This window comes from Anomalospiza imberbis, chromosome 11 (genome assembly GCF_031753505.1).
Source record: "Anomalospiza imberbis isolate Cuckoo-Finch-1a 21T00152 chromosome 11, ASM3175350v1, whole genome shotgun sequence".
NCBI lineage: Eukaryota > Metazoa > Chordata > Aves > Passeriformes > Viduidae > Anomalospiza > Anomalospiza imberbis.
The window spans coordinates 17,060,279-17,086,523 of record NC_089691.1 but is presented as its reverse complement, the minus strand read 5'-3'; positions in this window follow the sequence as shown (position 1 = coordinate 17,086,523).

Genomic DNA, 26,245 nt, shown 5'->3' with positions numbered 1-26,245 from the left:
CACCGGGCAGAGAAAGACAAAGGTGTTTGGACATGCAGGGGAGTTAACAGATCAAGGCACATCAGTTGTGACAAATTCTGCTAATTGCTATCGATTGTCAGGAAATTTTACTAGACCAGGATGCCAGCTCAAGTTTAGCCATAAAAATGTGTATTTCAGCTAAGATAATAATCAATGGTAGCCTTTAAACGCTACAAACACTTTTGTGATCAAGCAGATTGAATGCTGTGCTACTGAAGTTGCTAATCTAACACATTGCTTGGCAGGCATAAATCATTGCCTGCATGAACACAAACTTCTCAATCCTTCAGCTAAAGCCAGTATTTTTTGGAGGCATATTTGGACACTTTATACTGATCATTAATAATGTAGAAAACTAAACAGCAATTAAAGACAGAAAAATATATGTTCTGGTTTGTAGGACTGCTGAGTAACTGCAGTCCTAGTTAGAGATAACAGATGTTGTGGGTGTTCTGCCCTTAGAAAATATCCTTCCCATGGTCCTCAGGAAAATGAATGGGCCTAATTTAAATGAAGAGACTCTTCTGGTTTTGGAAATGTCATGTGGATTCATTTCATTGACTCATTCGTAAATTACTTCCTTGAACCTTAAGGTTTTGGATCAATGAAATACATGCCCAGGAGTGTTTAGGGGCTTCTATGGCTATTACATTTTTTTATTGTATTTTGTACAATGTTTGGGCTGCTTTTGTCTGTTAATTAATATCTTTGCTTTGGCTGTAAACCAGGAACATTTTCCAGTGGGCATGGAACAATTTTGGGGAAATGGGGGAATGCCCTTGGCCACTTGCACCACAAGTTCAGCCACCTTGCAGCTCAGCATACGCCATCTGCTCCCCCACCTGACCTTTGGGATTTTCTTATTTCCCTCTCCCGTAGCGTGCCCTTGCCACGTGCTTGCCTTCCTTTGCCATTTCAAGCAGCTCTGTGTTTGCCAGGCTGGCTGTTCACAGCAGTTGTGTGATAAAGAGTTATGTTTTGCAAAGGTTAGGATGCGCCTTTTCTCTCTCTGTCAGGCAGCAGAGGCAGCTGCTTTCTCACCCCATGTCGGATCGCGCGGTAAAACATGACGGGTCAAGTTCCCTGGTCTAACCCAGCTGCTCTCAGCCCAGCTCTGGGAGCAGAGTGGTTAGACTGGTTTTAGGTCACCCTCTCTCAGCACTTCTCCTGCCTCAGCCTTAGTCTGAGCTCTGGCAGAGGTGAGGGGGTCTTGGAGGCTGCAGGGGCTGCCAGCAGCTTCAGCGAGGGTGTAGGGTGATGGTCACAGCCCCCAGGGGAGACTGGACCAGCCGTGGGCATTCCAGGCAGCCCCAGGAGCCCAAGGTGGCCATTTCTCCCTGCAGGTGTTGTTCCCAGCCTCCCATCCAGGTTGGAGACACTTTACTCCTTTCTCAGACCTTTAGTTCAGGAGAGCTGCAGAGCTTGTACCCATTTTGGATGAAATGCAACTCCTCGGTTTGACACACCTCGGTTATGTTGTGGGCTGGTCTGGAGGGAAGTCGTAGGCACTGGAAAGGCATTATGCTCCCTCCAAAAAACCTTCTTTGAGAGCTCCCTTAATTTCCTGGGTCACAGCCAACCTTAGGACATTGCAGGTGTTTTGTCTCCTGTAAGGATTTTTGCTTCTAAAGGCTGGGCAATGAACTGGTTTATGCCAGCTTGGACATCAGCTTTACTTCAAAAATGACCATTTTATTCTTCCTCATAAGACAACAGAAGACATGATATTCTGCTTTAGCACCTGGAGTAAAGAAACCACCATTTCCATTTTTTCTAAACCCAGCGCCCTAAAAAAGGGCTGGCTACACCAGTGCCTGCTGCAGGCCAATGTCCTGCAGAGCTGTAGCTCACCCAGACTTCTACATTTCAGGGAATTTCATGTGCTCTCAATTTTTTTTCTTTTTATCACAAGCACTAAGGAAAATGGGTGGACTTAGATAAAACTATGTTGATTGCTTATTTTTCAGTTACAAATGTTTATTGTCTGTTGGCTAGGATATACAGATGTATTTCTTGCTCAATGTTTCAAAGATAATGATCAAGAGCATTTACTGCAGGAGGATGGCTCTCCTGTCTTCCACCAGGAGCAAAAGTTTCAGGTTTTAATCTGCTTTATTTGGAGATCAGGGCTGAAAACTGGATTGTACATGTCTGTTGAATGCCAAAGTAAAAGCTGTAAATCTTTGTAGTAAGCGAAAAGAGCTGATCTAAAATTAGGCAGTTCCATAGGAAAGGAGTCCTGTGGTCTTGCTTGCCATCCCAGCAGGGTCTGGGAAAGTTTGGTGTTCTTATTCGTGTGTTGTACTGGATAGAATAAAAGCAGCCTCATTAGCTCCATATGATAAATTATAGATCTAAAAATACCCATCACATTTAGATGCTGCAATGAAACCAATTTTCACTCAGGAGCAGAAAAAAGAGGAATTTGCTAAGAATCAATTGGATAAGACATCTGCTGAGACTGCTGTGCTGTTTCTGCTAAACATTAAGCACAATTAGTTGCTGGTGAAAAATGCCATTTTAACCAGCCCCATACCCAGGTGTGCACCAGGGCCTGTGCATGATCACAGAGCTGCTCAAACCTGAGTATCACAGGGAATTCTTGCTTTCTGCTCAATTTTGCAGTCTTGTCTGTTCAGAACAAGGACTACAAAATCCAAGCTGACTGTGGACATATTCCGTGCCTTATTGCAGATATTTCTGGTCACACATTATATTTGATGGAGCTAACACACTTCTAGAGACTTTTGGCTGAACGTGCTTTCACTGCCAGTGACCTTTAGAGATTTACAGTTGTTGTCATGCTTTGCATGTGAGTTACATTCCTGAGAGAGGGGTAAGGAACAGGGAGCTGTGTTCTGTTGGATACCCAGTGCCAAGGATGCCATGAGAGGCTCATGAAGGAAGGCTGGGTGGCCACAGCAGGATGTGGAGCCACAGTGTGAGATAAGGACTGAACAGCTCCTGGATTTTGAAAAACCTGCTGAGTCAAACTTCCACCTAGCAGCTTGGTAGACATTCCCAAAGCAATCTCTTGGACTGAAAAGGGCTGAGGAGCTGTAGGCACTTGGAGAATGGAAGTTTACATTAGCTGTGACAGGTACAGCAACAACAAGCTGAAGAAGCTCCAAGGCCAAGCAAAGCCAGTGAGATACTACATCTTGTTCAGGAGCCACATGTCACACCACTGCCTGTTACTTAGAGCCCTGTGGGGTGTTTCAGCCAGTTCCTGCCATTAGCAGAGGTTTGTTATTTGTTACTGCAGACCCCAGTATTGACACAGGATTGCTTTGGGTAGGACTGTCCATACTGCTTTTCTTGCATTAATTCATATTAAGAAATCCATCAGATATCACACCAGGTTCTCAGTCTAACCCTTCAGGTCCAACAGCCATAGTTCCTTAGTTTTATTGCCTGTATATGTTGTTTTTTGTCCATGTGCCTCCTTCAAGTAAATGGTTTTGATCTCGCTCTCAGTGTGTACCCTTTGCTTCCTCCCACTCTTAGTGAAAGGCATAAATCAGCAAAATTAATTAAGGATTCTTTGAGAGCTCTAACACTTCCAAGTCTTTCAATGACTGTATGTAAACAGTCAAGGATGTGAAATGCTTTTCAAACCCTCTGAAGCGATGGTGGTGTGTGGACTGTTTATGTGGGGGATGGCAGGTCACTGCCTTTACAGTTTTACTCAGTCTTCAGGCATTTACTGCAGGCCAGAGCTGTAATGACAAGGAAAGAAATTTACTCCGTTGCAGACAGAGCTATTAAAAGAAAATTCTTGTCAAAGTAATTCTTATCTCATGACAGGATTGCTGAATTACTGTGTATTACGGGAAAGGGAATTGAAAATGTGTTGGCTCTTCTTCCCATTAGAACTTTTGTTTTATTACAATTGTCATAAGCACACGCACACTTTTTTATAAAATCTTTTAGAATATGAAATCATCCTGCATTAGGTACTGAACGTAAGATAATGTTATCAAAATTAAAGAGCAGATTGCTCAGATAGGTTGGCAGAGTGAGCAATTCCTTTTTTTGGCAGTCTAAGTGCATGTCCCAGACAAAAGCAAGAGCGGGGCACTGAGGAATAACTCCTCCATTCCTCTGGGATACCAGAGAGGTAATTCTTCCTAGGAGAGACAGCTCAAACAGTCCCTTGCACTGACCCCTCTCCTCATCCCATCCCCATGTCACCAGGATGCAAATCCATGGACTCCGCAGGCCAGTCCCACAAGCTCATCACGGTGAGAGCTCTGTCTCCAGTTAAGGTTCCTGGATGAAAAGGGATGGCAGTGCTCAAGGTTTTATGTGGCCCCACAGGCAAAAAGACCTTTCTGGTGCCTTCTCATCACTGGGTCATTTTGCATTTGTGTTCCAGCCCAGTTCCTGCCTCTCTCCACTCAACTCCTCAAGTGCCTTCCCTTACCCTCAGTGGAAGTGGCAGCCCCATTTGCAGGTCTGCAATGCAACAGAGCAGCATAAGAAACATTTTCACTTGCTTCTGGTTTTAGACCAAAATACTAAATCTAATTGTGCTTCAATTTCTATTCCAAATGTCCAAGGCAATGGTGTGGAAATAATATGTAGCTTAAAAAAGAAATCAGAAGAAATACTCTTCTCAGCCTCTTGTGTATTACAGAGCATTAGTCCACCGACACCCTCCTGCAGAAGCTGTGCGGACTGAGCTTTTTGGGATCGTTCCCAAAGTGTGCCCCAAAGGAGCACACACATCCAAAGGTGCTTGGGATGTATCAGAGGAGGAGTGGCTGTGGGTCTGTGTCACCCTTCCAGGTGTGGGCAGCAGCACAGCCTGTGCTCTCCAGGGGTTGCTGACCCCAGAGTCTGCAGCAGCCACAACACTGAAACCTTTTCCTGTTCACCAAGGGCATCATCAGCTCTTCTCCCACCTTTAGTTTCTATCTCCTAAAGCTTCTGTACGATAACAGGACACAAATGTGAAATCAGGAAACTGCCTGATACACCCTGGCTGACCAATTAATCACTGGTCCTTGTGCCTGTGGTGACAGGCCCCGATAAACTGCAGTGCCACTAACCCTTCACTTCCAACTGCTTATGTCTCCCAAAATCCCCTCTCCATGAGATCACCCTCTCCTTCCCAGCACAGCATCACACTCCAGCAGCAGCCAGCTCAAGGGCACAGCCTGGAGTGTCTCTCCAGAGGTCCCTCTGTTAAGGCAATGGGCCATTCTCTTACTATAATGTGCATTTTTGTCCCTAAACAAACAAGATGGGCTATTCTCTTACTACAGTGTGCATTTTTGTCTCTAAACAAACAACCTTCATAAGATCTGTACGTGCAGCTGCCTGTTACCAGCTGGGGTGGGGTCCCCTCCAGCCCTGGGAGGCAGAAACCTGATAAAGTCAAGTGTGCACCAACCCCTTGGTCATGTCTTGATCTCCTCCTGGCATGAGGACAAGGACCCAGCTTGGTACAAAGCCTTTTTGCTAACCTGGCCCCTCCTGTAAATGGTGTAGGAACAGGAAACCATTTTCCTCCTCTTTAAAGTTTTGGTGTAACTTGAGAGTCAAGCTTTATGCAGATCGGAACATGTTAGTAATGTCTGGAAAGTAATTACGGCATGTATTATTATTTTAATATTTACCAAGTGCTGACAGAGTAATGCTTTTATTAAATCTTTAGGGAGAGTGAAATACATACCACAAGGCATGGTGAGATGAAGATAGTCTTCTGAAATCATTCATTTAAAATTCAATTTTACAGTCACTTCCCTGTGATCTACTTTTAATCATATATTGGTTTCTTTGCATCTTAAATAATACAAGGTGGCTAATGATTCTAACTTAAAGTTCTTTATGAAAGAATGCAAATAATATTTCTGCCTAGTCAAGGCACGCCATGAACTTCTTACTAAAAAACAATTTATCATTATATTGAAGTGCAATGGAACTTTGCTGCAAGCTTGAAGTCTTTCTTTTCACTTATTGCAGTTGTGCAAGAGCAATATGCCAAGGGTTTTCAGCAGATCTCTATGCTTAAAATGGAGAATATGAGATTAAATAACTTTTGGCCTATGTTTTATTTTTTGGCCTCTGTTTTATTTTTCTCTACAAGGAGGAGAATCTACTAAAGTAATCTTGCAAACTCAAAGATCAGAATTTCAATATTCCTCATGTCTAATTCTTTGGATAATCCAATCCAATTCAATCCAGATTTTCAACTGATTTTTTTTTTTTTTTGCTTAAAGAATATTTATCATAACCAAGCATTAGGGTTAGACTTTTTAATCCAACTCGCATACTCCTCAGAGAATGTATAGTCTTCTGTGACTTGGCATTGAGTTTAACATATTAATTGGCTATCAAAGTGATTGTAAGAATTAGTGAACTTGATTTAGATGCTGCATGAAGATTTGAGTCACAGTGTTGGTGAACCACTGAGGCTGGGTCCTGGAATAAATGTTTGTGATGTGTCCAGTCTAGTCTTCACTGTAACATTTGGTAACTCAAGCAATTGGCCCTTGACTATTTTAATTTAAAACATGTCCACAGACTTGAAAGAAAAATCTATAGCAATATAATTATATGAATATATGAACTTCAAGACAGCTGAGGGACATAAAATCACTGAGAAGCCCACAGTCTAAAAGAAATGAGTAGCTGATAGGTGGAGTTCCCTGACATCTGGATTTCACTACAGCAAACCATTGTGGAAACCTGACTGGGTTTCATTTGCTCATATCCCATGGCTTTAGCTAAAACTCCTAGGTTTTATACTTTGTTTTAATTCCCAGTTTATTAATTGCCAATACAGATAAGATGTCTTAATGTGCACGAGCTCTCCTTCCATTGCATTTCATTAGGAAGATATCATTCCATTTCAGCCACACATCATTAAACATTTCAAAGCATATCCAGAAAGGCAGTTGTATATATGAGCCACATTATTACAGGTAATATATTTTGCTGAGCTGCACAGCCCTGCAGATAAAGAGGCAGGGCTGCCCTGGCCGCTGGCACCGGTGTGTTCAGGGCACACGCAGCATCCATCGCTGTCAAACACCATCTCTAGTCCTTTTTCAACTTCTTTTTCTTTGCCTCTCCACTCCCACCCTTCAGACACCAAGGCTGTGTGCCTGCTTTTGCAGGGGAAGAGAACAGACTGCAGCCTGAAAGCCAAAATCCACAGTCAATACAAGGATGAATGCTTCACACCAGACCCCTCGTGTAGTTATTTGTGTGAGAGTAAAGTTCAAAGGCAGCGAGCTACAAAACACTGCCAGCCCCCTCGGTGTGAGAGGATGGGGAACTGAGCCCTTAATCCACACTGGGCTGTCTGGGAGCACTCGCATCGATGGATTTCAGCTTTCCCCGGAATTGATTAGCACTGCAGCGCTGCTTCGCTGCCTGCCTGGGCTTGAGCGAGCCCTGTATCTGTTACCAGCCACTCTTATCCTCAGAGAACCTCTCTCAGAGTTCAGCACAGTGAAGCTGCCCACAAGGCAGCATTATTCTTGTCAATACAAATATAATAAAGGCCAGCAGGAGCACGGGCAGGCTCCTTACACTGAGTGAAAGCTCAGGAGAGATGTGATTTCTTAGAATAAGCAGCAAATACACAACTGCCCTCAGATACAAAAATCATTAGGCAGTCAGTACCACATTGAAGGTATTTTGTTTATTTTTTTTCCCAGCACTTGTGACTTGTGCATCTTCCTCAGAGACCTTTTCTACAGCTGTATGTCAGATTATACTTAACACCATTACCGTGGTGAAGGCAAGAAGTCTCTATTAAGGGACTCCTAGCTGGGCACACAAGCTGGCATATTAATTTTCCAGACACTGCAGTACAACTGCACTAATCCACTGAGCTGGCTGAGATATATAAAGTCCTCCACAAGTCAGAAGATGCTCTCAGGTGCTTCCCCCCTGTGTGGTGCAGCCCCACAGGGGCTAAAGCTCAGTGGTGCAGAGCTGGGTAATCACAGCAATGGCTGTGGTGAATCTGTGCTGGCCTGGAGTTCACATTCATACAGTCATGGGATAAAGAAGGGACAGGGTTATTGGGAATAACTGAGCAAACTGGCTTTTTAAAAAATATTATTCTTTGAGGGAAGGTAAAGAGAGATTTAGACTTGACTCATTTCTCCCAGTCTCCTTTGCTGTGGTGGTGAAGTAAGTGTTCTGTGCTATTGTGAGCTTTATTAGATGGCTTCTCACACACTTAAACGTAATCCTTCAGACAGGAGATGTCTACAAATCTGATTCTTTAAACATGCTTTGGCTCCTGGTGATCTGCTCTTTGTCAGCCATCCATGCACCTATTTTTCATATTTATCCACTTTAAATTGCATTAGCACCAACACTGCACCAGTGTGCAGCTCCTGGTCTGGCTGTGCCCCACTCATCCTGCTGGCTGCCTGCAGCAAGGCAGTGGGATTTAAAGGAGGCTTTTCTTGAGTCAGTTACTGTAGCTGGATTAAAGAACTGACATAACTATCACTGCTTATTCTGGCCTGATAGATTTACTGTGATTCTTTCTCTAAGAGTCCCATTTAGAAGGAGCCTGGTGGGGTGTCTTAGCACATGTCTAGAACTGCAGCTGGTACGGAAACACGGGGTGCTTAAACATGGTGCTCTGGGTGTAACCAGTGTTGGCACAGTTCTGGGAGGAATTTTCTCCTCTTTCCAACACACAGTCTGTTACAGAACTGTCCTTCACCCCATGGGCTATTCACTTGCATCTGATTGACTGAACATCGACTATCTCTGAGTCAGAAACCAGGATTTTGATGAGAGAATTATTTGAATGGGGCTATCGAATCCTGCTCCCTCTGTCTTCAAAAGCTCTCTCTGTGTCTGCATTGCTTCCTTTCCATTTGCAAGTACAAAAGAGCAGCAACAAGAAACTCTCAAACCAAATGGAAAAGGAATAGCATTGACATGAGACAAAACAGTCAAAACCCAGCCCTGCTCCATGCAAAGCAAGGTCTCCCCTCAGCAAACAGCCTGGCCAGGATTACAGAAAACCCCAGGATTTTCTTTTTTAATCCTAAAAGCTGTTACTTGTATTTGATAAATAAACAGTTGCTTTTATATACCAGTGAATGGTGTAAATTATAGCAATAACACCCCAAGGTGCTGGCAAACAAACTGTGTATTTCAAACAGTGGGTAATGGGGGAACTGGGGAGGAGCTTAATTAACTCTGCCACTCTGCAGCAGCTGAGTTTTGTCAGTCCAAGACAGAGCAGAGAAAGAAATGCATTTCCCGAGGGGGCCACAGGATGGTAATAGTGATGGGACAATTTGTGTGGCTTCGCACCCTGGGCACCATCACCCACCAGGGAATACAGAGGGATGGGGGAAGGGAAGGGACCATGGAGCAAGCAGGAGTGGAAGGAAAACTGTGATCCTCAGAGAGATCTTGGAGGCAGCAGAGGGAAGAGGAGTATCCTGGAGAAGACTGAATGTGGCAGGAGTAGGAGTGGGTTACATTTCACTCCTGGTTTGATCACACAGGGAGGATTGCTTTGGCACCAGCATCTGTATGGGCACAGGTACCAGCCCACGGTACCAACCCCTGGCCACAGGCAGCAAGGAGCAAAAGGGGAGAGACTGGTTTGGAAGGAATTTGGGGTACATACCTGAGTGTAGTTTGCTGCTGGCAGCACCCCATAAAGGAAGCACAAATATGCAGTTTTCAATGGAGCATCTTAATTAAGACTGAATATAGAAAAATATCCCTCAGTTCCTCCATGAAGTCAGATTACTCCAAACACAAAAATTCCTCTCCCTCTCTCCTAGAGCAGCTGCTTCATTTAGGTAATTCAGACCCCTCCATTTCTGCTCTGTAGGATGCTAATGGCTGGAGATGCTTTGCAGAGGGGCTGAGTCCCAGCACATGCTGAGTCCCACCTGTGCCAGCTGCCCAGTGGGCACCGACTGTGGGTGACTGCCTGGGGAGGGAGATCTGGGGAGCCCAGAAACCTCCCTGCTCTTCATTTGCTCTTTGTTTCTGTGCAAGCTGCTGCAGAGGGAAAAGCCATCAAGCCTTTCAGAGGGAGCAGGGATCGATGCCACACAGATCAACTCAGTAGTTGGGAAACTTTGGGTGAAAGTGTAATATTGTGAGTGCTTCCAGCTAGGTTTCATTCATGTCCTCATACGGAGGTTTTAGTATGATGCCAATTTTAGCTTGAATTGTCTGACAGCTCCTCTTTGTGAACAGAAGCAATATTGACAGAATGGTACTTTTTGAAAGGTGAGTGATTTCTTTTTTTCCCTAGAGAAAACGCACACCATGTGTAATGGGATGACGCTGTTTCTTTTCCTTCTGAACTAAGGCTGTTTAAAAAGAAAGTCTGAGAGCTGGCTTTCATTAAAGTCATGGCTTTGAGTTTTCTGGGAAAATAGGTATTAGCTATAGGATCTGAGGCCATGCTATTTTAGGGAGGTTCCCCTTGGAGTTACTGTTCAGGCGCCTTCTCTGAGAAGCTCCGTGGAACACGTGCCCTGGGCACCTCCTGGCTAAATCCCAAGGGTCCTGGGAGAGGAAGGACAAAAATCATTGCATTTTAATGGGGCTCTCCTTAATTATTCTCTTGAGCTGAAGGGGACCATGGTATATTAAGTGGCATCACTACCATAAAGCAGAATATGACTTGAGGGAGATGAAAAAACCCTTCATATGTGCAAAGGCATTCCCACTTCCTGGGTTCTCAAAACCTGCATGGTAAATCCCAGCCTGCTGTCCTCCAGACAGACAAAACTGTTTATGCTGGAAAAAAACAATCTGATGACCATAAATTTATGTGCTAGGTTCCTTTTTCCTTCATCACATAATTTTTTTCACATCTTGTCATTCACGTCATGCCACAACGAGAAGCAGCAAGGAATGAGCAGCTATCAATGAGTCCTGAAATCACAGTACGATGGTAAATCACAAAGGCAGCGTGGCTGTGTCACCTCTGCAGCTTGGAAAGGGTGGGGGGGCATCAGTGGACACTGGATTTCCACCCACCTCTTCTGCCTGTGACCTGCCTGCTGCAGCGAGCTGCTTCCCTGGTGAGGGGTAGATAATGGGAATACTCAACACTCTGTTAAACAATGCTCTGACATATTCTGCCTAAGCTCAACGAGATCCAGAGATAGAAAAGTCGGTGTCATAACAAAAATTGTAATTAAAGTTATGGTCAGATTGAATCCATTACATCTCTCCCAAGTACCCAGTATTGATTTCAGCCCCAGCCCCAGGGATATGTAGTCTGATACCTCTGTAATCCTCCTAGCAGAGGCCTAAACCCATTGCACATGCCATTTGTGTGGCTTAAGCCCAAGAAAATGCTTCCAAGCAACTTCAGCTCCATAGGATTCCTGTTTTATTGACTCTGAGCAAAAGCAAGCAAGCGGAAGCTGTATCTGCCACAAGGAGGATGACTTTGGAGACACCATCTGTAAATAGAAGGCAAAGGGCTATTTTGGCTATATTTTTGTGTTGGCATAAAACTGCAGCAGATTGCATTATTCAGTGGTTAATGTAATGTTAATGCAGCCCCGTAGCTGGGGGCGAGAGAACTTAAGGTTTAATCATTTTGTAATGCACTTACATTGCCCGTTTTAGATTTGTCAGCTGTCATAAATGAACTGCAGTTTTATCCCAGGACTATATATAGAATTACTATTTATATATTTTTTTCATCTGCAGCTTATGCAGTTTAAATGGAAAAAAAAAAAAAAAAAAAGGAAAGGAAAGAGCCAGGATGGAGCAAGGGGGGATGCGCTCCTTTGAGAGAATTCCTCAGTGCCTCCCCAGGAAAGTGCTGCTTTCACCTAAGCCTCGGCTTAGGTAGCTGACATTTTCAATAAAACAACACCCTTTTTCAGCAGACTTTTAATGCTGTGGGGAGTGAGGCACAGAAACATTGCATGTGAAAATGCAGCCACATAGAAATGGCAGTTGGTGAACTTCTGCTTTGTGTCTCACGTATCTATCATTCATAAGAACCTAACTCCAGGAAATCCCCTCCCATGGCATCACTCCTCACCAGTTTTTATTGAAAAACCATAATATCCTTTTGCATTCTAAATTCTGACTAGAAGCCACCCACGTTACAGCTTTTTGTATACATATTTTTAGCAGTTCTCAAACAAAGACAATTCCTCCTTAGACTGCTGCTGCTTTCCCCGCTGTGGCTCCTCACAGCATCACTGGAGATCTCATGGTGTGTTGCAGACTGCCCCAGTGCTGATTAATGTCCTTGCCAAGAAAAGAAAGAAGGGGTTTGCAAATGGATTCGCCTCTCCTATCAGCTCAAAGTACTTGAATGTGTTTGCTTTTTTGGGGCAGCCATTTGGAAAAAAATCCGAGGGAAATTTGAGAAAGTAGAATGTCCTGCTGGTCTTAAATTCCAAATATTCCCATTGTCTCCTCTTTTAATCGAATTCTTACTCTGAAAGTGATTTCTGGAGGGAGTTTTGCCTTGACTGTTCTCTCTGCTGCTACATCCTACAGGCCAAAGGAATTCTTTTCTCCAGCAATAATAATCAATGTTTTTTAAGAAGCAAGAATACCCCTGTTTTCATCCATAGCATTTACCTACAAAGAACATGATAATTTATACAGCAAATGCAGCCTGTGCTTCCTGCTGGACAGCCTGATTTATCGACTGTGCATCTGTTTCATATAAAGTGCCCTGAGCAGAACAAAAACCTCCATTCTAGCAAAACCAGGACAGTTTCTCCAGTTTTCAATAAATCATGTTCTACCTGTGGGATACCTTGTTAACGACTATACACTAAATCCAGAGGGGTTTTTCCTTTTTCTTTTTTTTTTCCTCTTTCCTTTTTTTATTTTTAACAATCCATCCCAAATATTCTGAGTTTCTGGGGCCATTTTAATCCCCCTTGTTGCCCAGGCAAAACTCCTTCTCATTTCTGAGGGGGTTTGGCATTAGTAAACTGGCTACATCAAATATCTCATTAGTAACATACATCTCATAAACCAGCTTCATAAGACCACAAGGCAAAATCTTCCTTCATTCTGCTTGTAGTTTACATCTTTGCCTTTACTCAGCCAACTTTTTTCCTGCACAGGATGCAGCTGAATTTCCATTAAGGAGCCTGATTTCTGTATCCAGGGAAAATACCTGGATCCCCTCTATGGAAAAAGCTTCCTTAGAATCATAGGATGGTTTGTGTTGGAAGAGAAGCAGAGGACAGTTGCCTAAGCAGGACAGTGAAGGGGGTGAAGAGACTGACAGTTATGGAGGAGTGGGATGAAGTTCCAGAGAAAATGCAGTTCCCCCTTTGAGCCCATGCCTTCCTGGAGGAGATCCCAGCCCAGCACAGCCTTGCCACAGGGAATGGCTCCTCACTTCTGCTGCCAAGCTCTCGCTTTGAATCTTCAGCACCAACTTTCCCCAAACCACCTGAGGTTTTAGGAAACTGAAGGATGGGAGAAAATCCATGTTCCCAGTGCAGCTCCACTGAAAATGTGTAAGTGCTGCCAACCCAGGCCCAGGGGGCCTGTGTCTATCAAAGGCACTGATACAAAGCCAAAATCGTCATTTGAAGATTTAAATTGATGTAACTGGGAGTAGAAATTGTTTTTTTACTGAGGGCATAATTCATGCAGGAGGATGCTTATAGCATCCAAAAGGCTTTAATCTAGTGTTACAATACTGACAGTGAAGTACAGAGGTGTCTAGGGAAAAGGGGAATACATTCCTGCAAAACACTACCACAGGGAGCTGTGACAGAGCTGGATCTCATTTCCTACCCTGTGGGCTGGAGCCCCACTGCATCTGCACCCCCCTCATCCCCCTTATTGTCTGGTGAGCCCCAGCCAGGCCAGAGGTTCCTCAGCGGAGCTGGAAGGTCTTTGCAGCACCAGATCCCTCAGATCCACTGTGCCCCAACATCCCACTGAGTGAACTTCCCTGAAGAGGGCTCTGGGAAGCTGACCTGGAGCACATGGCTCTGAGGCACACACTGCTGCTCATCTGGGGCCTTTCCTGGGGACGATGGGGGTCTTGATTTCTGACAAGACCTCTTCTTCCCACTGTAATATAAATTGCCACGTGAAAACATCACAGATGGGATGAGCGAAGTCCTTGACCTTGTTTCTTTGCCGCACAAAGCCAGGTGGTGCTTCTGCCAGTTTCTCTATTGCCAGTCAGGAATCAAACAGTTCCCTGTCATTAAATTGCCAGTCCTTTGTCCCTGGGCATAGTGCAAAACAAAGTCACCTTTCCAACAGTTTGCCAGCTCTCGAGACGTGTTGCTATTTCAGTGTTATCTGCAGGGTTATTGGCTTTGCCCAGGTGATGTGCCACCAGGCTGCTGGGCCAGACCTTGGGGACAAACCGTGCAGCCTGCATGTGACACTGCTCTGCAGGGGACACGGAGAAGCCCTTGGGCTGGAGGACACCTTGCTCTGCTTGTTCCTCTTCTCCTCAGCAGGAATGCCCCAAGCTCCACCTCACCCTGCTGCAAGCTCCCAGGACACCTGGCAGCAGCACAGGGTGGCCAGGGTGCCATACTGGGCTTCTTCCTCCAAGGAATTCTTTCCAAAACACTTTGGTCTGTGGTGGTTGAGTCTATCCAGTGTTTTATAAGGACAGTTTCTGTTTCAGCCTTTTTTCAGCTGTTTTGTCTGTCTTTCTGATGCCTTTGCCAGTCTGGCCAGGACTGACTTTGGCCCCTGATAGAAACTTCTCCATTAATCAGAGATTTGCCTCAGTGGCAGGGTTGTTCTGACGTCTAATTAAGTTTACCGTTTCTAATTAAATTGATTTGAGATCCTGGGGTGGAAGGCCTTTTAAGAGAAATCATATATTAAAAATGTAAGATTTTTTGCTCCAACAACCTTTTTGTGTAAGACTAATTTTAACATCTAGACATGAAGGATGAGTAATCCTTTCTCAGGCTTTGGCAATGTTAGCTGAAGCTTTTTCTCATTCACCTTTATCAGAGAAGCAATAAAAATTTGCTAATCACCTTGACAAAGGTGCTCGTGCCAGGGTGAAATATTTGCCAATCATACACAGCCAGGATCAAAAAGAATAAAGTTGCTGGACTGAGGAGGTGTGTGAGACCCAGACTGCAACTGTTTTGCCCCTCTTCCTGTGGTGGTTTTTAATCCCAACACCCAGATAATTAATAAGAGACGTTTGAGAGGGTGTCTCATATCCCGCTCCTGAGCCAGTCACTTTGAACGGGCTGTGTGCACATCATCCTCAGTCAGATAAACTTATAACTCCATTTCTTGAGACTCAATCAACCAAATCAAATATTTCCCATGGAAGATTTGATTAAATGTCATTAAGATGTGGCAGAGAAACTTTCAAAATGATGAAAATTGACCAACACACTCTCCTTGCTTTTGTATGTCAAAGTTATCTTAAATCTTAATAAACCCTAATCAATGCCTACTTTATACTCACACATAAAACAACCCTTCAAGGGCCTCCCTTGGGAGACTTTAAAGGGTGTTTGGGGTCAGACCAGGTCCTTACATGGTGTTTCCTCCAGGGCCAACTGCACATTTGTTCACTTTTAGTCCTAGAGAGCAGGGAGCCTCATTGCCTTTGTGCCCTGCTTGTGTTACAGCTTTTTCTGATGGGAACTGAGCCACTCCTTTGTCATTTTGAGGGTCCACTGAAACATTATCTCCCCAGTCTTGTCTTTGGAGAAATGCTGAGGGTTTGACTCATTTAAGATCACTAAGATAATGAGAAGAAGAGCTGTGGATTGAGATGTAAGAGATACAGAACTGTGATGCTCCTGTCCTGCTCCACTTGGTTATGCTCTGTTCCCAATACCCGGACAATTAAAAAATGCTGTTTGATGGGTTGTATCATTTAAAGTAACTGAGAAAACTTGTCCTCCTCCAAGGCTCTTGCCTTTAGAGATCAGTAATATGCAACAGATGAAGGACTGAGAGGGTAATGGATTTTTAACTGGGAGATTTTTTTTTCCCCCCAAAGTAATGATGACATATTGAAAATGATTTTTTTCACCTTGTAAAGAGATGTTTTGATAAAGCTTTTTTTTTTAACACTCTGAAATGTTTTTGATGTTTAAAATGAAATTGCTTTCCAGATATGCAATCTGAACCACATTCTTGATGTTAAAAAGTAAAATAATTATAAAATTGAATTATAATAAGGCCAGAGAGGAAACAAGAAACATCTCAAACTAATGTAAGCAGATCCAGGATGGATCTTGTCTAAATTTTCTTTCACTTTTCAGTTTTTATTCCTTTTGTCCTAAGCTAAAACAGAGAAATATTTCAGAATCTGCCACATGCAAAACCATTTCCTTGCCCAGCTCTAATTGCTCAGTTGAATTATTTGCAGACAGATCACAACTCCCTTCAATTAATCAGTTCCATGCATGCTGTTTTCCCCCAATCCCTGACCCATAGCTCATTCATGGAGCCCATGCTTGTGCTGATTTAATGTAGCTCACGTGGCCTGGGAGGCTTTCCTGTTTGCACAAGCCCTCACTAAAACTCAGGATTTGCATACAGCTTCTAATTCTCCCTTAACATCCACCCTTTTCTGCCTCTGACCTCCCATGTTGGGATGGATCCATGTGGGAAGCCGATGCAGGAGGAGCACGAACCCAGCTGGAATGAATTTGTTTAAAAAGCTGGGAGGACTTTCACTGAGGGTTTTTTTGGAATTGCTCACCCAGTCCTAATTGCTTTATAAATTTAATGGAGATAATTCTGGCCACTGGATGTGGGGGTATAAAGACAGCACAGAGTCACAAAACCTCATCTCTTGGCACAGGGAAAGTGCTGAGGAGGAAAATGAGGAGCAGGGAAGAGACCTCATGCAAGTGAGACTTCAAACTCCTCTGCAAGAAGTTGAAAGCCAAGGTGATGTTCCTGGAAATTTTTGAAATTCAACTCCCATAAGCCACTAAGGTGGTAAGGAGCTGGGGTTTTTTTTTGGTTGGTTTGGTTTTTTTGTTGCTGTTGTTTTGGTCTGCTCCCTTGTTCACAAGAGCTGGTTACTGGAAACTACAAGAAAATCAGGGCTGCCAAGATATCTCAATGGTTCATGAAGAATTGTTGAGTTTGGTTGTTTTGTGAGTTTTTTGTCTGTGTGTTTCTTGTTAACTTGCTTTTGTAGGGTTGCCATAAATTCCAGTTTAGGGTAAATCTGTAGTTCTCCTGTTCCTTTGTCAGTGGAAGAAATCTTTAAGTATGTTAAACCTTTCTGCTGCTGATTACTGCAGGGATCTTTACTGCAAGGTAAATCTGCATTTTACAAACAGGAGTGCTGTCCAGGTGGATGTTTCTGATATGCATCGAAGGCTATATCTGATAATGTTCTCCTCAATTGAAGGTGACAATAATTATAGGAAAGAAATTGGTCTACTTCTGTGAATATCCCAGAATATTAATTTCTCTGGTCAAACCAAGAACAAAATACTAAAATTGCTTAAGAAAGGCTTAACACTCAATCAGCCAAATTCCCTTTGTGTCCCTTACCTGCTCACCCAGAAATAAATTGTAATCTGCTTTTGCACATGGATAAGAAGAGTGAAGAGTGGGGTAATTCACAGAAAGAAAAATATATTTGCAAAATACCTTTTCTTGGAATGTTGCCCACAGAGTCATGCAAAGTTTAACTGCTGAAGAATCCCTTCAGAGGCTGGCCTGGTGCAAAGGAAGGCTGCTCTGCTGTTGAGCTGCCCCAGGCCATGCACAGGCTCTGCCTCTGCTTTGTCCCCTGCTCTGGTCTCAGCTACTGTAAGCAAAGCCTCAGCAGCCAATTCACACAATGAACTTTGGAGAGATCTGGCTTTATTTCTAGTTCTTTAAGCACCAGGGCTGTCTTCTGACAGAACTTGTTTTGGATCAGCTCAGACTGGGCTGGGCAGTCCTTGACCACACCAGGGCAGCTGCAGAGAATAAAGAGCCCAGCCATAGCTGAGTGTCAAGGGGAGCAATAAAACCTTATCAAGAAGGAATCACAAGCACCTAATGAGAATCAGATGCAGCATAAAGAGGCCATGGGCATGCTCTTATCCAGATGCACAGTGAATTATGTACATAAACAGTGGATAATTTGGTTTTACATCTTATTTTTCATCCAAAACTTCAGGGAGAAATGACTTGGTTACTGGAAGTGGGAAATTTTTCCTACTGTGTAGGAAAGCTGCTGTTAAAAGCACTCGGGGATTGCTCCCACAGAGCTTGGGGTGATGGAGCTGCTCTGGGGAACCTGACATCTCCACTCAAGGTGGTCTGGAGCAAACATCACAAAGTCCCCTGAGCAAAGTGCCCAGCTCTGGCTGGGACCCTGCAAATGAGAAGCCTCTGGGTCAGGAGAGGTGAGCCAGAGTCCCCTGGAGCTGGGCAGTGGTGGTGTAGGGCTGTGGTCCCTCAGCACAGGAGGTCCTGCTGCTGGAGCTGTGCCATGGACCACGTGCAGAGGTGGCTTTGGATTCAGTCCAGGGGCTGAAGGAAGGTTCTGCCTGCTGTGCTTCCTGCTCCTGATGTTCTGGTTTCCAGGCTGGAGGGTCAGAAGGCTGTAGTGCATTAGTGGAGATTTGCTTCCCACATGAAAAGGAAGTTGCTTCCAGCTTTGCCTGCCTTGTGGTTGCAGATATGACTGCACTTGTTGTGATAAATGCAGGAAACCCTGGACTAAAATACAAAGGGAAGGGTGGCTGTCAGTCAGCACAGAGGGCTGGAAGGGTGATGATGGTGTTAGGTCTTGCTTGGCCTTAGTGAGGTACATAAAGCTGGGCAAGTTGCAGAAAGCTCTTGCCTTTAAAATGAAACGTGTCTTGGGCTTCACCTCTGAGTGCAAGGTACCATAAAGGGGTCTGGTTTGATGTAATGGAACTATGTCTCTTCTGAGGCTGTTTGAGGTTGCCTGACTTGTTCCCAGGACTGACATTCCCAGTGTGGTTTAAGAGGGCTCAGTCTAACCCTTGCACTGCAGAAATCATTTCGCTCAGGGGGCCTGACAACAATGAGACTTGTTCTCCCCAAGGATCCAAACCTGCCTGACAACCTCATTCCTCTCCACCACAGAGCTGACTTCACAAAACCCCTCTCTGACATGCACCACAGAGCAGGCAACTGCTTTGAGCCAGCCCAGAGCTGTGTGTTACCACCAGCCCTCTTGCCAGGAAGGCTTTTTACCACGTGCTGGCGTCGGTGCTGACGCAGAGCAGTCAGTGCTGCTTGGAGAGAAGAATAATGTGTTTAGGGCAGATCTGCAGGACTGGAAACGCTGCTGCTTCTCACTGGGAAAGTGATGCCCTCAGAGATTTGGCCCTCTGTTTCCTATGTATTTTGGTGTGAAATTCTTTTCCAAGGATGCATCTTCCCTGTGCTCCAGGAGCACCACAGGAAAGCCAGCCCCTGCTGCTGTTACCCAGAGGGGAGCCCAGCATCCAGCAGAACCCAGCTCCATTACTGCCAGAGCAGTGTAGTTGAACCAGAATTGTGTTAATTACCTACTCACCTGTGAAAACCTTAAGGTTCAGGATTAAGGGCAAAGAAATTATTACTCAGGGGATATTTTAATGGTCAGAAAAACCCATACTTTGTTTCACAAGTCACTTTTTTTTACATTAAAACTTCCTGGGCTTATAATTAGAAATTTAATGTTTTGTGAACTGCAATTGTTCAGAAACTATGGGGGAAATGGTTTATTTCCCAGCTGCCCTCTTGCTTAATGAATCCTCTCAGGTTTGTTTTCCAGTGGTTAATAACATAACACTGATGCCCACCCTGTCTCAAAGAGGAATTTTTAAATCTATAGGGCACTTCTGATTGCTTTACACACATATGTATAAATTCAGGGAGTCAGTGAACTATAACTAATGCAGGTGTTTGGCTGCTTGGGAGCAGAGGAGAGAGTGAAGGAAAGGCAGGCAGTGTGGGGACCACGGGCCCCCCAAGGACTGTCACTCTCCTGGCTCATGGGAGCCAGTCTGACAGGCAGGGTGGCGTGGGGGGATATTCTCAGGGCAAGGACTGTCTCTTCCAGAGGCCATGGCACCATGCAAAACACTTAATAAATGACACAATTTAGAGGCAATTAGGTAATTGTACCTCTCTGCTGTGCTCCTAAGCTCAGCACACACTCCAAGCTCTCAGGCTTAGGCAGGTGTTACCTTGATCTCTGTAAAGCTGAATTTTTGGAAGGGTCTTTTTGTTTTCCCTCTCTTTAAGTCCAGAAACTGTGGCAGGAGAGCTGCTGGCTGTTTGCTGCCCCTCTCAAGGGCACCCAACTACTCTGCCCTTCCAAATATCCACAGCCCATGCCATGCCAGGGGAGTATTTTAATGCACAGCACTCCCCATTTCAGGGGTAAATGCACGTATGGTGGTGAGACTTGGGGCGTGTAGAGACACCTCCCTTACAGAGCTGTGGCAGACAGCACCACTGAAAGAAGCTGCACAGGGAGGAAAGAGTCAGAAATAGCAACAGAGGCTGGGTATAGCTTCAGACTGCCTCCTCATTAATCTCAGAGCAAAGTCACTTAAAATAATCCTGACCTTCCCTTCCCCATCCATTTGCAAGAGGCTGTCTAATTGTCCCTGTTCCATGGCAAAGGACCATGGCTGCCTGGCTCTCCAGTGAGCTGGGCTCATAAGAAGAAAGGCTGACAGGGCTTGGACTTGGCACTTTGGAGCTCTGATGGCGATTTGGCAGGGAAAAGGTGCTTATCTGAGCTGGGTGGATTGCAGGAGGGCACATTTTTTGGTCTGGCTGCGCACACTCTTCCCCCTTGAGGGAAGCAGGTGTAAGGAAGAGGTGTCTAGCAAGAAGGCAGCAGCACAATGAGCCTGAAGGATGCCTGGCTGCAGGAGAAAGCTTGCAACCAGAGAAGTAGGTTTCTCCAATTTGGGGTCTGGGTTTTTAAGTGCAGAAGCTGGCTCCTCAGTGGAAACATTTGGGGAACAGCTGGTATCAGCTATCACTGCTCCTCCTTGTCCATGGGGATGGATTGCACTGCTGTAAATCACTGCCTTGGCAGCAGTCCCTGTTCACACCCCATGCCTTGGTAAAATCGTAGGCTGGGAGTGGAAGTTGTGGAGAATCAGTCCTGGCTTTATGCCACCTGGGAGTGAAGGCAGTCCTTGGGTACCATTGGGTGAACTATCTAGGAGGTTTTTACTGCCTGAGAAGTGGTTGTGAGGGACAAGCAAATTTAGATCTAACCCACATGATCTACATATAGCAAAAATCCAGATACACCCAGAAGGAAATAAGGGAAATTAGGACAACAGAAGTTGATGGGCTGAAAACTTAATTAACATGTTGAAAAATTTGACCTGATCTCAGGCTTTTTCCCTTTCTGTTTTCCTTTGTTGCTATTGGTTTGGTTTTTAATATTGCTGCTTAGGATAAATGTTGGTCTGAAATTAGGAATAAATTATATCAGCAACATGTCAAGATAATGTGTTAATTCTGTTGCAACACAGTGGAAACATGATATAACAGAATTCCCTCCATGTACCTTCCTCTGGTTTGCTCTGGGGCTCAGCTAATAATCTTTCAGCCCTGTAGCTTCAAGAAAGCAAATAACAATTTAAAAGTTTTCTCTTTATTGCATTCATCTGTTGTGCAGGGGTGAGGAGCAGCTCCTTGTGATACACTTGGAATAGCACATCTGCTGCTGAGTTATTCTATTCTGTGTTACATCCCAGCCCTTCCCTTGCTTTCCATGGCAAACAAGAAACAGAATGACAAATAAAGCCATGGTTGCCATTGTCAGTGCCAGCTCCTTGTGCTGCAGGCTGGATGAAATATCCACACAATCATGGCACCATCCCACATTTATTTAAAAATATTAAACTATTTATAATGGAGGGGTCATCAGCATGCTGCATTCATTAGCCAGGGCTCCAGGGAAGAGATGGCAGCACACAAAGAACACAAACAGGCTCTACACAAAAGGAGCAAAGAAGTATCCTTTGGAAATGTCAGTGCTGAGCAGCAATTAAAACCAGCAAAAGTTAAAATACAGGGAATTCCAGTAGTCTGAGCACAGCAGCCAGTCCTGACTGTCAGGGAACCTATGGTGGGATTCCCATGGATGTAAGGGTAGATGGTAAGGTCTGTGCTGCACAGTAAAACATGAATGGATTTTCTTTATGAAAAGAGGAATCAAATTGCAGCTTGTGTGGAGAACCAGCAGTGCTGGAGGCAGGCAGGTGTGCTGCAGGTTGGAGAGGGAGACAGGGCTGGGTTCATGCCAGGGCTGCATCCTGCAGGATGCTGAGCTTCTCTCTGAACTGTGGGGAGGCTGCCAAGCTGCACACAGGTGAGTGTGAGGTTTCTGCCAGGAGCAGGCTGGAAAACATCACTTGAGGGGAAGAGACTGCTCTGCATGATGTGGTGTGAGCCCAGCATTGGCTCAGGCTGCTCAGAAATGGCCATTTGACCTTGCAAAGCACTTCTGGGCATCTCAGGGCAAGTGGTGTTAAGAGTCAATGGATAAAAGGAGGGAGTGGGGGATGTGCTCTCTTGTGGAAAATGTTTCTGAGCAAAAAGGTGTTTGTCCAGCAACTCCATTTGAAGTTACTCCATGCTATTGCAGTGATTTTATAGCTCTTAGTCCCCTTCACTCCATCTCCCACTGGAATCTGTTCAGGAGGGTTGTTACTCCTCGTGCCATTCCATCCCTCCTGATTTTGCATGCAGAGAAATGCTACCATGGTCTTGAAGCTTGCAATTAGGATAATGAACTGAAAGAGGTCAGAAGAGATGAAATATTCATTTTTGGCTTGCCATGCCCTTTCAGGAATTAATTTACATTGGGCAGTTATGTGGTACTTTTCCTTTTATATTTTCTTTTCTCATTCTTTTTTAAAATAGCCATGGATCACATCCAAAACCCAAAGTGCTCAGATGGGCTTTGGAGCTGTCCCTGGCTCTTTATACTTCCCATTTTCCAGGCTGCCTTCTGAAAATGTGTTTTTAGAGGTTTCTCACTCCAATTTTCCCTTTACCTGCCCACAGGATTTTAATGTTTTTAGTGACAACAGAATTGCAGCTGGTGCAAAGTGGCCAAAACAAAAGCAGGAATTGTATTACCCTTCCTTCACCTCAGGGTCTTCCACCTCCCCGATTTCTGCCTTTGCTCTTTCTTCCCTCTGCCCTGAAACTCCACTAAACATTTCCCAGATTTTAGCAGTCCCTGCAGGCACAGAAAGAATGATCCTTAATTCCCAATTTCCATTCTGCTGCTGGTCTCAGGGCTTTTTATTTCAATGCAGAATTATACAGAAATTCCTTCGGGGACTTTTCACATCCATATTTCCTTGTAGCACTGCTGCTGAATCATCTAGGAACTGAAACTTGCTTGGCTGGAGAGCAACGTGTTTTTATAAATTATCGACATGCTGAAATTGGCCCTGGTCCAAGGCAAGCCTTCTACTTTGCTAATGTGCCTTGGGTCTAATCCCCATCACATTGAGGAGGATGAAGATGACTCATCTCCAGCCGGAAAGGCTGGATCTAGGACCTAGTGACACATATGGGAGGTGGAAACTGGGAACAGATATGCCAGGAGTGGGTTTGTAGCCAACACAGAGCTACAAACACAACTCTGTTGGTTCAGATGTTGTCTCCAAAGACTCACTGGGGAGCAACAGCTCCCAAGAGCAAGTAATTCACTGCAGGAGCACTGATGGGCTTGTTTTCCCCAGTTCTGGATCTCTGCTGGGCAGTGGACTGTGTCTGTCGTACAACACAATTCTTTCCGTGGATCTGGATCTTCACCTAAAAGCTCGTTTGATTCAAGTCAGGAGTTTTAAGACTTTATTCTACAGCAATAAAAAAAAGAAATGAGCCTGGCAGTAAAAGGGTGTTGAGGGATGTATGGAGATATGGTGTCCATCCATACGTGGTGCTGCACAGATGGATTTATTGCCCAGGTTTCTGCGCAGTGCTCTTGGGACTGTGGAAAGCCTCCATGATGTCATGCTGAGAACTGGGAGTTGAGCTGCTCCTGCTGTGTGATGGGAGCAATATCCTGATTTATCCCTGCTGCAATGGCTGCCTGTGACAGGTCTGGCAGAGCTGTGCAGTGGATGCCGTGACCTCTGTGGGCAGTGCAGGAAGGTGGAGCTGCTTCCTCTCGGAGCCTGCCTGCCAGGGACATGATTCAGTTTTACAGCTAATTGACTGCACTGATCTTGCTGCCAGAAAGGGATAATATTCAATGAGTCGCTTGTCTTTCAATAGCTGCTGTCCCAAACTCTGCATGCACCTTATAAAACCACTCCTGTGACTTGGCTGACTGGCTGCTCAGGGGCACAGACTCTCCCATGACCCCCTCTTTTTCTTTTCCCTGCTTCTCTGTGCCCTGCAAGCAGTGCCTCACCTGGGCTATGTGCTGTGTGACTCAAAGACAGGATTTGATGTGATTCCCCTGTACCTTTCTGTTTCTGTTTAAATCCTTGCTCCACAGAGGCTAATGAGCCTTTCCATTAGTGGAAACTAATGCCATCAGCCCCTGCTAGAAGGAGGAGATGGACTCTAAGCCAACCAAAACTGCTGGGGGCACTGGTTTGGAACCTCATTAGCCCCAGCCCCCTTGTGCTGAGGGCTGGGTGTTTTTGTGGACAGGCCTGAGCTTGTGGCTGGAGGGCACAAGATAAGAAGCTCATGTGGCAGACAAAAACCCATCAGCCCATCCACCACTGAATGCAGCGTGAGGAAGGAAATTCAGAGAACTTGTAAATACCACTGTGAGGAGGCCACTATGTGCTGCTGCTGCTGCTGCTTTCTCCTTGGCCTGCTCATCTGCCACCAGAGTTCATTTGTTAACACTTCTTCCCCAAGCTGGCACCCAGCAGAGCCACCACGGAGCTGGCTTCCATCCCTGCCCACGCTGGGGAGCGATGCCAGCTCCAGGATACAGCCCGTCATACTTTGGGGATGATGCTTGGAAAACATGGAGCAAACAATGCTGTAGGAATAAGTGAGCCCACATACACTCTGTGAGGGCTGTTCCCATGATGTTTGCTCAGCCCCTGACTGATTTAGCACACAGGATGGGCTGGCAGATCATGCAGCGAGACGCGCTAATTCGGGCCTGCAGCTCGTGTGAAAGAGCGGCGAGACGGGCTGGGAGACAATGCGAGCTAATATTAGGACAACAGGCAGGGAGTCAGGAATCCCAATCCCAGCTGACCTGCTCCCAGGCCCCAAATCCCTCTTTGGAGCTGTCTGGAGAAAAGGAGCATCTCCCTTTATGTTAGCCCTGGGAGCTGTTTGTCCCGGCCAAGGCTGCTGGCTGTTACTCTGTATAAATAGTAATGATGATGATAATCTTTCCATAGGGGGTAAGGCATGCCGGGGTAGTGCCTCGTATCAAAGCTGCTGCTTTTGTTGGACCCAGCTCAGATGTGCAGTAGATGCTGCTTTAACATCAAGATGCTCTTGTGGGACCAGCGAGCAGGAAGTTGATCGGGGATGTTTCTGTGAAGAGACAGCATCAGACACCGCCATGAATTCTTCTGCTTCACTGCTTCAAAAAGCAAGATGGGGTTTGTATACCTTGCAAATCACAGAGTGATATCTCGTGGTGCATTAATTGGCTCTGCTCCTGAGAATATTTGTGTGTGCTCAGCCTTACACATGTGGCTTGTCTGATGCCTGTAAATTACTCTCACGAGCAAAGTACAGCCAGGCCCCAGATGGCTGCAGGATCAGGCTGTGCTGTCTGTTGCTGCCTTGTCTCTTCTGCCTTTTGCCAGGATTGTAATTCTGACCCAGAGAGGGATTTCCCAGCTACTCCTCACCATGAAGGAATAGCATATCAATACTGCTCCAAAGGAATTCCTTTTCCAAACCTTCAGCTTGTCCCATCATTGTGCCTTACTGCTACCTTTTTATTTCTTTTAATCTTGCTGAGGGTACTTGGACAAACCTTTTGTGAGGATGAAATCAATTCTCTATTACAGAAATCGTTCCTCAACTCAGTGTTTTTATGAGGGAAAAGGAATTTTTGCTGTTTATTCTTTATACAGAATTGCTATTGATATTCTGTGTATTGATTCTTTAGTTTTGAGAAAAACAATCCCCTTCAAAGTGGAGTTGGTGGACAAGATACTGCACTGATGTGCCAGTTGGTTTTGGGAAGCTGAGCCTTTGTGGCTAGTTTTATTTTCAAACCAAATCACGAGATCAATAACTCTACTCAAGTTTTTTGAACCAGACTTTGCTATGGGGAGAGATGGGTTATTCCCAGCAT